At 32.0% G+C, this 12,673-nt stretch overlaps 1 protein-coding gene across 1 annotated transcript in view; it reads left to right on the forward strand.

The window, feature by feature from the left end:
- The first annotated feature begins 708 nt into the window (after nt 1-708).
- Nucleotides 709-12,673, forward strand: part of LOC106113525 (proton-coupled amino acid transporter 2) — a 27,310-nt gene continuing 15,345 nt past the window's right edge. The window contains exon 1 of the mRNA XM_013306344.1: nt 709-859. The gene's annotated coding sequence lies outside the window, so the exon portion shown is untranslated. The remainder of the gene's footprint in view (nt 860-12,673) is intronic.

The following is a 12,673-nucleotide window of genomic DNA, read 5'->3' on the forward strand; positions in this document are numbered from 1 at the left end:
ACGTTATCTTAAAATTTATAATATCATAATTAAGTTTATCTTTCGTGTTAAGGTTGCTGGTAAATAAATCTGACACACTTTTTAACACCTGTAATTGCGATCGCTTTTTATCTTATTTTAAATAAGATTAAACATTTGGAATATATTTATGTTCAACTTAATGTTTGCTTATTAAGATCGACATTTGTTTTGTTAAGAATATTCATAATAATGAGTATTTAAATATATTTAATTTGAGTTTGTCATTTTGTCGATTTACTTTCTGACGTCTTGGATATTTTTAACCGGAAATTATTATAAAAATTCAATAGCACAAAAATAAAGAAGATATACTAGTAAATAAGAGACTATCGAAAACAAATCAAACGATCTGGATTAAATTTTATACATTAGATGCACTTTTTACTTTTAAATTTATGTATATTCGTGAAAATTAAACAAGCCAGTTCGAACCCTACAGGGTGTTCCTTCTTCGGAAAATAAATTAAATAAAAAATGAAAATAATATAATCGCCATGATTAACGTCAGATCATTGGCGAACAGGTTTTTCTAAAATACTTTTGAAAAATTCACTGATAAAAAATGAATTAATGCAATGGTATAGCGTATTGTATTGACTTTTTTCGGCGAATGCGGGCCACCTTGGTGTTCGTTGTTGCGGCACGATTGGCCAACATCTGAGGTCTTGTTCGCTTGGTTCTGCGTTAGCGCAGTTTTGCAAATCACCAGTGCAGTACGCTATAGACGTCCGGATTGGACGTACGCGGTATAGTGTCATCAACGTATCTAACGCAATTGTTAACGCTGTGATGAACGATTAGTTTCGTGAGAAGATTTTAATATTTAAAAGTTATATACGTAAGTATTATGAATATATACAATTTGTACAGACTTTATTGTTTAAAATATATTAACTTTTTCAATTATTTATTTGAATTAATTAGTAAATTTGTTATTTTAAAATAAATTTTTAATTGTAATTTTGTGAGTTCAAGTTATTAAAAACCGGTTGTAATTATTTTTAAATTAATTAATTAAATACTTGCATATCAGTTGTATTAGAAAAATGTATAGGCGTAAATTAAAAAGAAATTTATATAATAAAAAGTTTATATAGATAATTAAATTAATAACTACCGACATCAAAAAGACCGCGGCCTAAACCGGTTACGTTGGGAAAGGTTGTGCTTAGTACCTATTTATTTGATCTCGTGTGATAGATTCGAGTTTACGTCCGTCTGCTTTGAATAGATAAAATACACTTTAACACCTCGGAATAGAATAGAAAATAGGGCGAACAGTATTATAAGTCGGAAAGTGCAACATTGCGTACGTTCTTCGCTATAGGAAATCGTGCGGTTTGCGATTGTTGTCTCGAAGTTTACAAATTTAAATAGGACAAATAAACACTTTTACTTTACCGTTCAGGCTTTGAGATATATTGTGACACAAGTTGACTTTTGATCTGACTGTATTTGAAATTTATAATAAGGTTAAAATTTAGTTATAAATCTTAGAGTTTAACTCGTAAAATAAATTACGATTTATATAATGATCAAAAAAAATGTTAGTAATCTATATTTAATTATTATATACATCCCTTAATGCTCTATTGTACTGTAAAACAAAAGCCTCCTTTATCGAGAACGTGTTCCTTTCATAATTTAACGAGTTTTTTGTCCAGTCAATATGAAACACATCAATTTCGTCCTGCCCCATTGTTCAGTTACACTTCGTTTCGGCGTAATTGATCTGAAGTGACGTAGAAACGTACCCAGTTCGACAGGCGTTTTTTTTTTGACCTTGTATATTTTGGTGAAACTTTTTACATGGTAGCTGTACTTTCGGTTTGTATGCTACCGTTCGTGGTCACTTCCAAACACCCCTAATATATCTTAATTGTCAAAAAAAGACAAAATATTTTTTTTTGTTAAACCGACGTTCCCACAAAATTTTTTCAGCTTTGCTGTAGTATAAAATAAATACAGATTATGTAGTTCATTTTCGGACATTATTTTTATTAATTGCAACTAACATTAACCAAATTCTGAGCCCTAACTATTTGTAATATCAAATATCCCATAATTAAATTACCAACCAACCAATGCATTGTTTGATGGAGTGGATGAAATGTGCAATTGAGCTTGAATACTAAATCCCATTATTCGTAAATCTATCAACCCCTGTTAATCAATGGTATTTAAAATAATCAAACATGTGTAGGATGACAAGAGAAACAAATTGTAAAATTCCAATGCTGTAACACATTGTACTCTGATTTCTTAAAGTAATAAGAGGTCAATATGTTTTTTACAAATGTTTCAACAATGTAAACCTACAAAAAGATAAACTTGGTACGACAAACATTGTGAAGTAGCCCTGTTTTAACACGTTCGAAAGCCAACTATGTTTTTTCTGGACCTCGAAAAACATTTTCGGAACACACAACAAACATAACAATGTCCGGACTTAAAACAACTTGTTGACCGACTAGACATAGTTTTTGTGCCTGACTGACAAAAAGAGTAATGTTTTACGCACGTAAGTTTGTTTTTACGTATGTTGGTCTGTATGTATGAAAATACGTTTTACTAGCGTAGTTTTCATGTTCGCTACAACCAGTTGAGTTATCACAAATTAGTTCCGGTCCATGCCTCACATTATGACGCGGTTATCCGCATAAGTATTGTTTATGACATAACAACAATCGTTGATATAACTGCTATAGAAGGTTTAAACTTCCCACTTTAAACGCTAAAGGGTAACTGAATTATCGATGGACCCTTCGCATAAAACGTGACTCTTCAAAATAAACTTTAAAAAGTGGCAAACAAGCAAATGGTTACCTTCTTTCGCCGAAATAGCAAAGCAACAACAGCGGCCCACATAAATCTGCAATTGCAGATGTGTTTACTACCTTAAATCGATAGAGGAGGCGACGCACAGAAAGAGGATGTTTCCCGCTTTTTATGTGTCCGTTTTCTGCCAAATAAATACCCCTTTTCCATCCTATTCTTCTTAGAAAAGAGTGAGGAAGAATAAAGGAGTAAATTTCGTCCGGCACGCACTCATCAGACGAAATCCCACTTCGCGCCTGTGTTTGGGTGGACGTGGTATTTCACCGGTTGAGGCTACCAATCCAAGCAGATTGTTGGCCCAGATGTTGTTACGCGCTTGACCACTATCAAATGTACATATTTCACGTAATTTAGCAGTTATCCAAATTAACATAAGAAGTAAGAATAACTAATAAAACAGAATACATTATAATATTATATTTTGTATGGTTCCTTTACAAGAACGCACGGTTAACGAAGGTATTTATTAAATCTCGTGAATGTTCCACCAGAGCAAATGGAACGAGGGCATTTCTAATTGAATATATTCGTGTGGTAATGCATTTGGAGTGATCGTTGCGTAACATTTCCTCGTAGGTAACGATTACCGCTTTAAATATTTATGTTTTGTGTTATCACAATTCCCATATTTTTATTTCTATCTAATAATCAGATGTGTGTCTATAGAAATAACAAGAAAACGACTAACCGTTGGTTTTTGAGACCTAAATCGCCATTGTCATTATCTTTGACAAAATATACATTATGTTTTAATCGGAGATTTTGGTCTGAGAAACCCACGGTTAGTGAAAATGTTATCTCCTTTAGGATTACTTACATATTTAAACCGAACAACATATTCTATCTACTAAATCACAATACATGTTTGGATTGTAACAATGACAAACAAATATGTCAATAGACATACGGAACATTGGTCGGATTGTTTGTTGACAATGTTCTCAATGTAAACATTAATAGATATATTTGTAAACAAAAAATGTAATTACTATTCATTAAATAGTAAATTCCAGAAATAGTATTCAGATTGATACAGCAAGATTCATCATCATCAGCTCACTAAAACTCCACCTAGGGGCTTGGAGCGTACCCTAAGTTAGAGGTGATTAGGTTAACCACGCTGGCACCATTTTCCTTACAAGGAAAGGATGGGAAGTGGAGGTGGACTTCCCGGATGAGAGGATGCATAGAAAAGGGAAAATATTTTCTATCTGTGCATCCGCTCCTCCGTCGATTAAAGGTAGGCAACGCATATGCAATTGCGTATGTCTATGGGCAACGGTCACTTCGCTATTTCAGCGATTTCAGGTGACCGCTCGCTCGTTTGCCACCTTATGATATAAAAAAAAACAATGCGTGTCGGTTGACTTCGCGATGTTTTCCTTTCACCGTTCGAACCTCGTATAAATATATAGTATAATATTTTGGAAATAGAAAAACGCATTGGTACGTGGCGGTATTCGAACCCAACACCTGAAGATTGCAACCGTTGAGCCACCGATGCTCTATTACCAATAATTAGCTATAACTACTATATATATAATATATATACTATAAATAGATGTTCAATTAAATTACTACTCGAGAAAGCTAGTAAATATAATAAAAAAAATGCTTAAACAAAATTTACGTACATCAACATTTATGTGCCGCCGTAGACTAAAAATAACCTTGTATTGTGGAAGTTACATAACATAACGACCTTGACGTGCTTAACTTGTTAACGATATGGAAATTTTGATATAAATCTTTATATATTAGTTTGATTCTCACATTGAACTTAAAATGAGCGGAAACTTTATTTCATAAGGTGATTAACACTAGTTAACGCCAACGACTTTGTTCGTATGAAGAGTAGATATTCAAAAAATCCGAATAGGGTACTCGATTAGATATACTGGAAAGTCATATTAATCTTTAAGTGGAAAAGTCTTAAATCTATGATATTAAATAAAATATTAAAAACTAATAATTTACTAAAATATTATTAAAAGAAGACCCTTTAGGCAAGGTTCCGAAGATACTGGCAGCGTTCCCCCTTTGGATAGCTAAAACAAACAATGGAAAAACAATTTACTTTTATTGAAAAAACTAGCCGTCGCCCACGACTTCATCAGTGCTGGCGAAAAACTTCCAGACTATGTTCTTCATCTGTGCCAAATTTCATTAAGATCCATTGAGCTGTTCCGTAGATACCTCCAAACAAACATTCATCCATCCATCCATCTAAACATTCGCATTTATAATATTAGTAAGAAGGGGAAAATTTGAGGCGATAAGGAAACCATTTTTTTTCTATTTTTTATTCGCTTTCAAGTTCTGCATACATCTACAATAATACTAATTGTTTTACTGCTTATAATCTGTCAGCCATTGTCTCCGATGTTCACATTAAATTATATTTTCTAGATCCTGTTCATTTATCACGTGTGTACTGAGAACTAATTACGTATTAGCAAAATCATATACCGATTGACATTTTATTTGCATTAATTTATCTATATTTTTATCTGGTAAATGTTTAAAGTTAAGATTAAATTACCAAGTTACGTTTAAATAAATATAAAATATTGTTTAACGTCAACACTTTATAACCGGACAAGATATTATTAATAATTAACACCTTACAATATTAAGCGTAAGATGTAGTAAGTATGTCATGGTTAGCAAGAATGCATTACTAAGTTTTTGATGTTCCACACGACTATGGTCTTAAGTATATTCAAATAAGATAATAGACAGATTTAAATTGTTAAACAACAAAACATCTCTACTATTGATATTTTAAAAAAAGGTTTTATAATCTTGCTATTCCGATACGTAATTGAACACCGCATTTGGTTTCGCGGTGTGCCGACAGATTCTATGTAAATAATATTATATATGTACTATAATAAAGTAAACTGTCTGCAATAACGCTATACATATTTATATAATGAAACTATTAAATCTATATACAGTGCAACCTCAATATAACGAATCGGAGGGGAACAAGTAAATATTCGTTATATCGAGTAATTCGTTAAACTGAGGTTCGTTATGTTAAGGTTAGGATGGTCTAAAATTCGTTATAAAGAGGTAAAAAAATAGTTTTATTCACCTCAACATTACGTACGCATCTTGTTATAGCGAACAACTTCTACTAATAAATGATAACTCTTTTTTATCAAATTACTGTATGTGTTTTCTATTTAAAAACAATTAGGCAAGTAACAAATTTTTTTTGTAGGTACATATCTTTGTGGGTGCAAACATTATGTAGTTAATTTCAAAGATTCGTACAACAAAACTCACGAATTAAGGGTAAAGAATCAAAAATGTGGTTATACATATGTAGTAGCTTAATCTCAATTTTGTTCATTTTAACTTTATATAGAGGTTTTGGGTTGACAAAATTCGTTAAATAGAGGTATTTATACTTTTTCTCGATGGTTGAAAATTCGTTATAAAGAGGTTGTTCGCAAAAAATGTTCGCAATGTAGAGGTATATTTTATATTGACTCTTATGGACAATTCAAGGGGATTACGAAAAATTTGTTAAATCGAGGAAGTCGTTATATCGAGGTACGTTATATTGAGGTTGCACTGTAACACATAAAAAATATTATTGAAAAAAAAAACCGAGAGCCTCAAAATTTATAGAGGTTTGGATTTGCACTCGTTTTAGACAAATGTAGAATTTTATTACTTATCCTTACTTGTGAAAATCGGTTGAAATGTTTACGCTACATGTCACGATGGAATTGTCATATTTAATCATCATCATCAGCTCCCTATACGTCCCCACCGAGGGGCTCGGAGCCTACCCTAAGTTAAGGGTGATTAGGCCATAGTCAACCACGATGGCCAAGTGCGGGTTGGTTGACTTCACACATATCTTTGAATTTCTTCTCGGATATGTGCAGGTTGCATTACGATGTTTTCCTTCACCGTAAGAACGTCGGATCAATGTACATATGTAAATCGAAAATCGAAAAACACATTGGTACATGGCGGAATTCGAACCCAGGACCTGTAGATTACAAGACAAGTGCTGAAACCACTGAGCCACCGACGTTCATATTTAATAACAAACTTATATTAAAACGAAAAATAATATTCGAATTTATTATTCAGATAAAAATAGGTTAAGAACTCGTAACATACGCGGGGAAATTACTCTGGGATTAATTATTTTTCTTCTGAGCCTCCACATAACATTAAATAGATTTATCCACAAGAACCACACTTTCATTTGTTTTACTAAATTAATAAAACTACCAAATCGTACTGAATCACCAGATTGACCACTTTACGGTAGGATTGTAGAAAGTTTGTTGCATAGTTTAAAATACAAAAGCCGCAAACGCAGTATAACTCTAAACGAGATAGAACTTTGTCACAGCAAGAGTAATAAGATACGATGTTTCGCTCCATATAGTAGAAATGAAATGTTTCTTAGGTAAATGTGGTTTACTTGTATGCAACATACTGTTATAACATTGTACTAACGTAGTTAAATAAAAAAAAAACATAAAGTAAATAATTTATGTAGACTTGACTTTAATTTATGTTAAACTTTGTCATTATGTAACGCACTTTCATATAACAAAATAACAAAATCTTACTCAAATTATAAATGCAAATCTTTAGATGTGAATGTATGGATGGATATGGTCTCTACAGAAAGGCTGCATGGATCTCGCTGAAATTTGACATAAATATAGAACATCTGGAACACATAGGCTATATATTAAGTCTTTCCTAATTTGCGTGGACGGAATCACGGGCGACAGTACAATATGAAGTTCTAAATATATATTCCGTTTGCTGTATTGTGTATGGCCAGATTTGAAACTCGAAGTCAATAGTAGGCATTGAACCTTGATGCTAAGGTTACGCTCACCTTTTATTATATTTTGTATGACTCAAAAACAATAATACCAAAATGTTTTCTCACTACGCAACAGTGACTATTTAACGATATATCCTTGGTTAGTAATGTCCCGCATACCAATCTAAAACAAGCGTGTTTGTTTTAAATTAATATAAAAACAGGAAACAAGTAATGTCTTTGTTTATTTCTAAACTAGCCTTTGTACGAGACTTCGTATACGCGGAAAAAACTTAATTAGTTACCAATGTGTTCTTCCAGACTATGTTCTATTTCTGTGCCAAATTACATCACGATTAAGTTAAGCCGTTCCGGATATACCTTTAAACAAACATCTATCCATCCAAACATTCACATGCAATTAGTAAGATGTCACGTGAAAAAATTCAAAACTAAAGTCCAAGTCATTGGTTGACTCAATTGTAGGAAACATGGGATCAGGGATTTCCCATCAATAGCATTGACTGCATTTTATAAACAAGACACGTACGTAATAAGTACGAAGGTAAAAATGATATAGTCATTGCGGTAACAATGTGATGCATTACATTTGGTTAATAAAACAAATAAAAGATGTTAATTTTAAGTATTAATCACATCTTACACAAAGTAAGGAAAAACCCAAATTTTTACACGTGTCATTTTAAACCCCAAAAGTTATTAATTTAACTTCAAGTTATTGAAATAATACACATTTATTATTTGTATTACACTTAAAGTTAGGATTATCTATTAACATTGATCATAATAAAAATGTTGACTTTAAAACGTTCGCACTTCAAAAATAAAATCTTAAACACATACACATAATATGAATAAAATTATTAGAAGGAAAGATTTGATTATTTGTTTGTACTGAAGAACAAGATTGTAATTTTTCATATTTATATAACACAATGGCCACTCTATGTCTAGTCCGTTTTTCTATACTCAAAGATACAAATTTGACATTCATTGTACGCTATAGTGTGCGAATAAACGCGAATGAGTCAGACAAGTTTACGTCAGACATCAATAGTGGAGGTTTGTAGGTGAAATGGACCGGTTTCCGCTAAACAAGACTCGCGTATCAAACGAAACGATGCCTTTGGTCGACATACCGCTATTTGTATTGTTATAGACAAAGTAAAGGAATTTCTTAATACGTTATAGTAATAGTCTTTATAGGAAGATATTTCGATCATTGTACTCTGTATCAGACTAGATTATAGCTATCATATTTCACATATCTTTGGAGTGACACTTTTAATTAAAACATCTTACTTCTTTCTAATATTGTAAATATTTGGATTTATGGATTGATGGATGGACTTAGGCGTTACGCGCGGACGGACTCTCGGGTGATAACTAGTTACATACAATAAATATTTGCAGCGATTGTTTCTATTTTTTCTCTGAATATAAACAAACAACCAAACATAATGTTGGCATCTATAATACTATAGTTAGCGTTATTATCGTGTTTCACGAACAATTTGGTTATTAACATATTCACGACCCACTTACCCAATTACAGTGGAGGAAAGTTAAACCTGAATTTAATTCTATTAAAAATATACTGTCATGTGTGTTTTCACAGAAAATTGTGTTTACTATATGTTTACGTACAATTGTTTCGCTAGTGGAAACCCGCGATAACGTTGTCAACTTTGCCTATACATATTTAAATGCAATATAATTCCAACAACGCTGTACCACAGACGAAACAATAAGCAATAACATATTAAATGAAATCGTTAGACCTTTTTTAGAAGAATGCGTTTTGTTCTAATGATATGCAAATTACACTGGTCATTGAATATCCGCCCTTAGATTAAACTAACCAATAGATATTCCATTCCGTATTTTATGATAAAACCAGTCATTAAAATGTTTCTTTTTAATTTTCCCAAAAACAGACAGTATTAAAACAATTTGCATTGACCCAGTTTGTGTCGCTGCGCCAGCGCAGTAAGTTGGAAAGGATAGATCACATTAGCAATTCTATATGCCAGTTATAAAATAAAATAGAAAATAATACTACTCACTAATGTTTATTCAATGTTAACATTCAGAGAACGATGTAAAATTAAGAAGCGAGTGATTTGAGTAATTTGCTGCATACAAGTGAGTCACGACGAACGTTTGCAAAAAATCCGAAGGTCAATGACTTCACTCTGTAGTTCCGTAAAGAGTACCGCTTCGTAATAATGATTTGATTCAATAATTTTATTTCATCGAGATGAAAATGATGGCGTTCTGATTTTAAGTATGCACCTCATTATCCTTTTAATATGATGTAATGAGCATGTATAGGCATGTGGAAAAGATGAATGGATTAAGTGGAAGGTTACATGATTAAAAAAAAGATGAAGTGACTGTGGGTTTCTGAGAGCAAAATCTATGTATAAAATATATACCTATCATTTTGAACAAATCTTAGCCCAAGTATTACATGATTTGGTTTTCACATCATCATCAACTTACTATACGTCCTCACTGTGTGTCTCGGAGCGTACCCTAAGTCAGAGGTGACTAGGCCATAGTCAGCGACCAAGTGCGGATTGCCTTCATACATATCTTTGTATTTCTTCGCAGACATGTTCAGGTTTTATCACAATGTTTTCATTTATCATAATAACGTCAGATAAATGTATTTATCTAAATCGAAAAACATATTGATACATGATGGGCTTCGGCCCCAGAACCTACAGGTTACAAGTGCTTAAGCTCTGAGCCACCAACATTTTTTCATATACTAGAAATAAATTCTATTTATATTGAATATACTTATTTTCCTTCTTACATTATCTTCTACACTTGAATGTTGCAATATTTACATATTCTATTTACCAATAAACAATATCTGTCTTTTAGATAAATTGAGTACTAGCTTTATTTTTTAATACTATGACGAGACTTGTCACGTTCTGGTATTCACTTATGTCGTCGTGTTTCATCTCGAAACGTGTTTCATATATTAAAATTATTGTCATGTTATTTTGTATGATTCAAAACAATTTTTTTGTAATAACACAATTTACTTTAAAAAGTGCAATAACCGACTTTAATTGTTATATAATAAAATCTAGATTATGAGTAAAATTAAACAGGACGTAATTTTTATGTTATCTGATTTATATGAAAACTAGCTGTCGCCCGCGACTTCGTCCGCGTTGATGATTCCATAGTAGCCTATGTGTTCTTCCAGAATATGTCCTATGTCTATACCAAATGTCACCAGATAGGTTAAGCCGTTCTGGAGATACCTTCAAACAAACATCAATCCATCCATCCAACTTAACATTCGCATTTATAATATTAGTAAGATTTTTTTGTTTATCTTTACTCTCTGTTGTGACGTCATCTGTCTCTCAATCCATGTTATTGTTAACGATTAGTACTATGTAAGAGTGATTACAAGTCCGTTATACTTGTTCAAGGAGTTTTTACAATATAGCTGCCATTAAATCAAAGAAAAAGAAGAAATTAAACATTTTAATTTAGTAATGTAAATTCAGTTTTCTATGTCTTTCTGTTATTCATGTTCTACAATATTAACACATTTTTCTTGAAACAAGGGTTTTTTTATTTAAAGCCCTGTACAATACTATCATTACCTATTTAAATACACTGTTTTCTATTAAAATCTAGTTGATTTTAAGTATTCAATAATCTATTTTATTAGTAACATAGTTAATTTATGTTAATGTATTATTTTAAGAATTAATTACTCTCTAATTAACGCAATGAATGATCGTGTTAATTAAATTCTCGTGTTTTGTTAATATGTTTTGATGTGTTTAGAATTAAATTAATTTTACGTTATTAAGTATTTCCAACACGTGGATTGATGTGAGTAATGTATTACGTATAAATCATTATTATTTACGAATATTCAACTAGACACGTTTTCTCTTCTCTTGATTTAAATCAAATACATGTCCTGTAAAAGTATGGAATGACTGTGTGAAAGAGGATATGCGTAAGAAGGGGGTAAACTCGGATATGATGGCTGATAGAGATGTATGGAGGAATAGTACATACTGTGCCGACCCTCGATAGGGATAAGGGCAGGTTGATGATGACATGTCCTGTAAAAAACAAGTTGGCTTTTCTTCGAAAACAATCAATTCTTGTTCTTAACACGTGTTTACAATAAATAGATTTATTGCACAGATATTTATAACCATTTGCACCTAATTAGACATATTTTGATGAAACTTTGAATAACAGTTAGGTCCACACCAGAGACATTTTTTTTTATTGTATGCATACAAAGAAGAACTAGAGTTGATTAAAACCTGTTTTGTTTTTTGAACAAAACCTGAAATCGCTGAAACAGCGAAGTGACCGATGCCCATAGACATACGCAATTGCAGAATTGTTTTACCTAAAGGTTTGCTAACGGTAGACTCATCACGCTCTGTTAATGTTTTAACCTCGATTTACTTATCACAAGTACTGCATCTTATCAACGCAATCATCGATGTGCAAACAAAATTTTATAAATCACACAAACACTTGCGAAACAATGTCAAAGCATTTATACCAGATAATCTATATTTACATTGAGACAATTATCTACGAGCAAAATATGTTTGTATCGATAGAAAGATAACTTAAGAACTTAGTTAAATTCCATTCACGATATCAAATAGATTACCTTTGTCAATAGAATTCGACATTCCAAGTCCTAATCGATTAGACCAGTCTTTCCTCAAGTGGGCGATAACGCCCCCTTGTGGGCGCTGCCGATCTTAAGTTTCGGGTTATAGTAAAAGTTTCGTTTAGAATTCTCCGTTAATATACATATATAGGTCACAATAATTAGTTAATTTAATTTGAAGTTATAGTAAATATGTGAAAATATGGGGGCGCTAAAATAATGTTTATTCTCGAAGTGGGCAGTAGACAAAATAAGTTTGGGAACCACTGGATTAGACAAACAGTTTCGAAACG

The sequence above is a fragment of the Papilio xuthus genome, unplaced genomic scaffold (genome assembly GCF_000836235.2).
Source record: "Papilio xuthus unplaced genomic scaffold, Pxut_1.1 DF828258.1, whole genome shotgun sequence".
Classification (NCBI taxonomy): Eukaryota; Metazoa; Arthropoda; class Insecta; order Lepidoptera; family Papilionidae; genus Papilio; species Papilio xuthus.